This window comes from Danio rerio, chromosome 7 (assembly GCF_049306965.1).
Source record: "Danio rerio strain Tuebingen ecotype United States chromosome 7, GRCz12tu, whole genome shotgun sequence".
In the NCBI taxonomy this organism is placed as follows: Eukaryota; Metazoa; Chordata; class Actinopteri; order Cypriniformes; family Danionidae; genus Danio; species Danio rerio.
In genome coordinates, this window is record NC_133182.1 from 13,506,912 (window position 1) to 13,512,911 (window position 6,000).

A 6,000-nucleotide genomic window follows, 5' to 3' on the forward strand; every position below is an offset into this window, starting at 1 on the left:
GTAAGAGTTGATTGTCAACGCGGCACGGAAATGTATTCCATGTCTCCATGTCTTTTGGTGGAGATGCTTGTCGGTTTTTCATTATTACGTTTTTATTTTCGTCTGAATTGTTTTCATAGTCTGAGTTCAGATTGGCTTGTCTTGAGCGTAGCTTTACAGGCCGTGCGCTGTGTGTTGTGTTCGGTTGGCTGGCTTTATCGGGAAGCGTGTAGTTTGGAGCTGTAAATAGCACACGTGCATGGAACATGGAGTGGGATGTGTCTTTTTTTTTTTTTTTTTGTTGAAAAATATTTATTCTTTACAGATATCCAAGATTGTGTTAAAACAATATAAGAAGAGGCCATGTGACACATTTGCCTCGTTTTTGTTTTTTTAAATGTTGCAGTCCCATATTAGAGGTGCGTAGTAACTGCAGGGTAACACTAGCCTTAATTACATGCAGATACACTATGGATGCAGAGCAGAGTTGGCTGCATCTCTCACGGAAATATCTGGGTCATATTTCATCCCAAAGGGAATGAATACATTTTTTTGAAAAAATATTTGCAAAGATATCATGAAGAAAATGAATTTTTGGAAGCCGTACAATTGTAATATTAAATTGAATTAATGGCAATCACATACATTTTGTCACCGTAATGCAAAATGACAAGCAAATTGGTTCATTTAATAACAATAAATCTACTTTATTTTCTACATTCATTTGTGCATTTTTGTTATTAATATTGCATTACATTTTTTTATTGTTATAAAATTATTATTATAAATATTGCATCTAACATCATTATAATATATCATAATTTATTAATCAATAATTATTAATTATACTGTATAAATAATTTAATAATAGTTCATTATCATATTATGTATTATATACTGTATAATAATCAATAATTGCATATATTAATATTATGTATATAATTATTAATTATAATAATCAATAATATTATATTTATAACTATATATATATATATATAAATATATATATATATATAAATATATATATATATATATATATATATATATATATATATATATATATATAAATGCTTATAAATGTAATACATTTTATTTATAATATTTTTAATATAATAATTAATATGAATTAAATAATTCATTAAAATATGTATATATATTTTTTTGAATAATCAATATAATTATTATTTATTATTTTAATCAGTTGTTTATTACATTATGTAATAATTAATACATACCAATAAATAAATAACAAATATTACATTTGTATATATTTACTAATTTTATTATTATTAATTATTGAATAAAAAATATACATTATAATACTATGTATGATATATGCAATTATTGATCATTATATTACTATATAATGTATATAATAATTATTGATTATAATAATTATATTATATTTGTATGTAATATATAATAACAGATGTATAATATAATAATAATAATAATAATAATATATAATTACATACAAATGTGATAAATATTATTGATTAGTAAATTATTCGAATAATAAAATATATTAATTATTAATTTAAAATAATATACATTTATATATTTGTATTGTATTTTGTAATATAATTAATATAATTATTAATTAATTTAATCAGTAATATTTATTACATTTGCATGTTATTATATATTATTATTATTATTTTATACCACATATTATTTATTACATACAAATGTGATAAATATTATTGATTATTATAAAAATTTGTAATTATATTTGTTATTATTGCTAATTTGCTATTATTTTTAATATAATAACTAATATAATAATAATAATAATTATTATTATTATTATTATTATTATTATTATTATAATAAAATAAAAAGTAAAAAAATACTTACAAAAAAAATTCTTAAGTTTTTGTGGTGAAATATGACCCTTAAATATTCATCAACGTTTACATGAGATTCAGCAAATGGCTCTCATCTACACATGCAGTTCTAAAAGTGAACAAGTTTTGCTTTTGAGCTACGATCAACAGGAGCACGCACTCATACCTTTTTCTTCTTTTTTTTTTATGATGAACCATCTCGTCTTAGTTGATGTTTGCGTTGATGCATTGTGTATCTCTTTAAAACAGCTGTTATATCAAACACACTACCAGATGTTCCATGAGAGCAAACTTTGAGTGACATTCACTCACTAACAACTAAAGTTCAAATGCTTTTACCTGTTCATTTTTATAATTTTTTTGAAAACGTATGCACCTTTTATAGCGTGAGAAGGCAGATGGTATATCGAAAGCACTGTTCTAATGCCAAGTGGTTACGAGACTTATTGGTACTGACCATCGAGCGGATAAAACCCAAACCTTGTCAAGTCTGGCTGTTATGAACACACATTGGCCTTTTCTGTTTAACTAAAAGGGCAAATATGAGCGCTGTGTTTACACTAATATCAGAAATGGCGGGAGTTGTTCAGTTCAGTGTGTGAGCAAATGTGACACCCGTTGTTTTATTTTAATATTATTATCTTTTTTTTCCGTGAACACTTACTCGCAGATCACTTTTATTACTTTCTTTACATCATTTCTTCACCCAGTTTGAATGCATGGTCGCCATTCTCAAACACGTTTGCATATGTTCTCGGTTTGTATGGTAGTTTACAGCAGCTTCTACTAACTCTGTCACATTTTATGGCCTCCATGATCGGCGTCTGGAGCTTGTGCTCATGTTTTATTGATCCCTCGATGGATAAATGGAGAAAAAAGAAAAAAAAAACTTGAGGAACAGAAAATGTTGCCTGTGCTGACAGATGAGATTTCTTCACCAAAGCGTGAATATATGAATAAAAAATGAACAGTCTCTGATTTAGAGAAATGTTCGTATACGGTGGCTTTCCTGTGTTATAACCATTCTTATAAAAAAATGTCCTATTTAAATAAATCTCATTCAAAAGTATGAGAGTGAAATCCTTTTTGTTGGTGTTTTACTTTTGTCTTTGACATTTTCAAGCATTCTGTCTGTGTCTATATCGGTGTGTCTGTTTGTCTGTGTAGCTACCTACCTACCTACCTGACAAAAGTCTTGTCGTCCACCTCAGTTGTAAGAGCAACAAATAATAACTTGACTTTTAATTGATCATGTGGAAAAGTGGCAGAAGGTTGATTAATCATCTGTTGAACTGCATCCCAATCATCACCAATATTGCAGAAGACCTACTGGGACCTGCATGAACCCAAGATTCTCACAGATATCAGTCAAGTTTGGTGAAGGAAAAATCATGGTTTGGGGTTACATTCAGCATGGGGGTGTGTGAGAGATCTGCAGAGTGGATGGCGACATCGGTAGCCTGAGATATCAAGACATTTGTGCTGCCCATTACATTACAACCCACAGGAGAGGGCAAATTCTTCAGCAGGATAGCGCTCCTCCTCATACTTCAGCCTCCACATCAAAGTTCCTGAAAGCAAAAAAGGTCAAAGTGCTCCAGGATTGGCCAGCCCAGTCACCAGAAATGAACATTATTGAGTATGTCTGGGGTAAGATGGAGGAGGAGGCATTGAAGATGAATCCAAAGAATCTTGATGAGCTCTGGGAGTCCTGCAAGAGCCCTTTCTTTGCCATTCCTGATGACTTTATTAATCAGTGATTTGAGTCATTGCAGAGTTGTATGGATGCAGTCCTCCAAGCTCATGGGAGTCATACACAATATGAACTCTTTTTCCGCTGCAGCATGACTTTATATTCTATTCTTTATTTCTGTTCAGTGACAAAACTTTTGTCTAAGCAAAGTCAGACCTTACTGTCCTGATTAAATAATTTAAAGTCAAGGCATGATCATATTTTATTTTGGTGAAATTAGCGTAATCTAGAGGTATTTGCCTTTAATAAAAGCCACTTCTGATGCCAAATGATCAACTAGAAGTCAAGTTATTATGTGTTTTTCCTTAAACTTGCATAGGCAACAAACACTATCTATCTATCTATCTATCTATCTATCTATCTATCTATCTATCTATCTATCTATCTATATCTATCTATATATATATATATATATATATATATATATATATATATATATATATATATATATATATATATATATATATGCTTATTAGGACATGTCACATGAATATGAACGAGCTTTTATAAGTGCATATGACAGCTTTTGTAATTCTCTCAGTTATGTCATTTTTAATTAAAGGATGACAACTTGACATTATTAAGACAACATAACTTGTCATAAATCTGTCATAAACATGATTGTCATAAGGCAATTATAACAATAATTTTATGACTTTTATAACAGTGTCATTCTTTTTTTTTTTTTTACCTCAACAAGGTACAAATTAAGTTTGTCATTAAAATGTATTTAAAATTGATGACGCTGTTATAAAACAAGTCGACAGTGTATTGACACTTTACTGATTATCAAGGCCTCATGACAGTCATATTTATGACAGGTTCTTGACAAAAGGCAAGTTATGATGTATTTGTTTATGTCAAGTTTGCATCTTTACATTTTAAATGACATAACTGAGCAAATTACTAATGACTTTAGTCATAAGCATGTCATATCATGGTGTTATGAAAAGGTGTCATCAAAAGTGTTCCCATTCTCTTACATATTTTGTCTATACCCAGTATATTATGCATAAATACACACATCCTTGTGTGATAATGTTTATTTCTATATCTTCTGTAGAACACAAAACAAGATATTCTGAAAAAATGTTGAAAAAGCAGCCATTGACATCTACAGAACAAAAATAAGTCAATGTCTGTTTTTTCTCCAGTATCTTCTTTTGTGTTTAGTGGAAGTAAACAAGTAGAGGATGAGGAATTAATAGCAGTTTCCATTTTATGGTGACCTGCCTCTAAAACTATTTTGAAGGCAAAAAGAGGAACTAGCACCTAATGAAGATGCCAGTGTGAGTGTATTTTCAATGAAACATTGATTGTAATGACCAATAGGGGGCGCAGTGTGCTTCAAAAACTGGAGACCGAAAAAATAAAGGAGGGTCTGTCTGTCACAGCGGATGGGTGCGGCTTCACATCACTGCACATTATTTTCACATGATCACGCTTCTATATGTTTCCACACTAGTTTAATGGGCTAAAAAAATGTATGTGTTGGAAAATGTGTACAAGCAAGTTTAAGAGATACTCAAATGGCCGCCCAGCAGCAAATATATCTAGTCAATGATTGTTTGTTGCCCAGTTTGCTTGGTTAAACGTTAATGTGTGGTAGTTTCACAGGAACTCCTCCCTCTTCACACTTTCTACAAGCCAAGCTGCATCGCATTGCTAAAATATCACCTTTAAGACCCGACAATCCTCGGACATTCAGTTATTTGTGTGTGCGCAAAAGCAGCGTCAATCATCCGAGGAAAAGAAATGTGAGGCTAAAACAAAGGCCTGTGGTTTTAAACAGTGTAGATGTATTCTCCATGGGGTGATGGTGTGGTTTGAGTGGTGTGGCTCAGGCGGAAATGTAGAGCAAGGCAGAAAAAAGGCTCTTAATGTATGCACATATTCTGTCACTTTCAATGCTATTCATTGGTTTATTTGCTCATTTTGGTTTTGGGTGACATTTAAAGTTCTTAAAATGAATATCCTACATGGTCAGGAAATCATCTGCCTTTATTTGGTCATCAGAACTGAAACTGAGTGGTCGTTTAAGGCGTGCATTAAAAAAGCTGTTCAAGTTTCCAGTGCTCACTATAAGGTCGAGGCCTTTAATAAGATGTAGTGAATTCCCCCATCGCCTGTTATTGTGCTTTTTATCTGATGTGTGATTTTTGAGGAAACTGGTTGCATCCTCTTCCTATTTGGTTACAACACATTGTGCTCTGAACGCCCGAGTGCAACTATCCTCTGACCGGCTTATGCAATCAAAGCACAATCTAAATTAAGATTTTTATTTTGGCTAAATACTTGAACATGGATACTTAACCCTTGTGGATGTTTTCAGCCACTCTAGGGAGTCTCAATTTGGCCACGGTTTTCTCTGTGTTTCAGCAGAGGGAATTGTTTTTTTGGTGACAAATCTTATTTTGACAC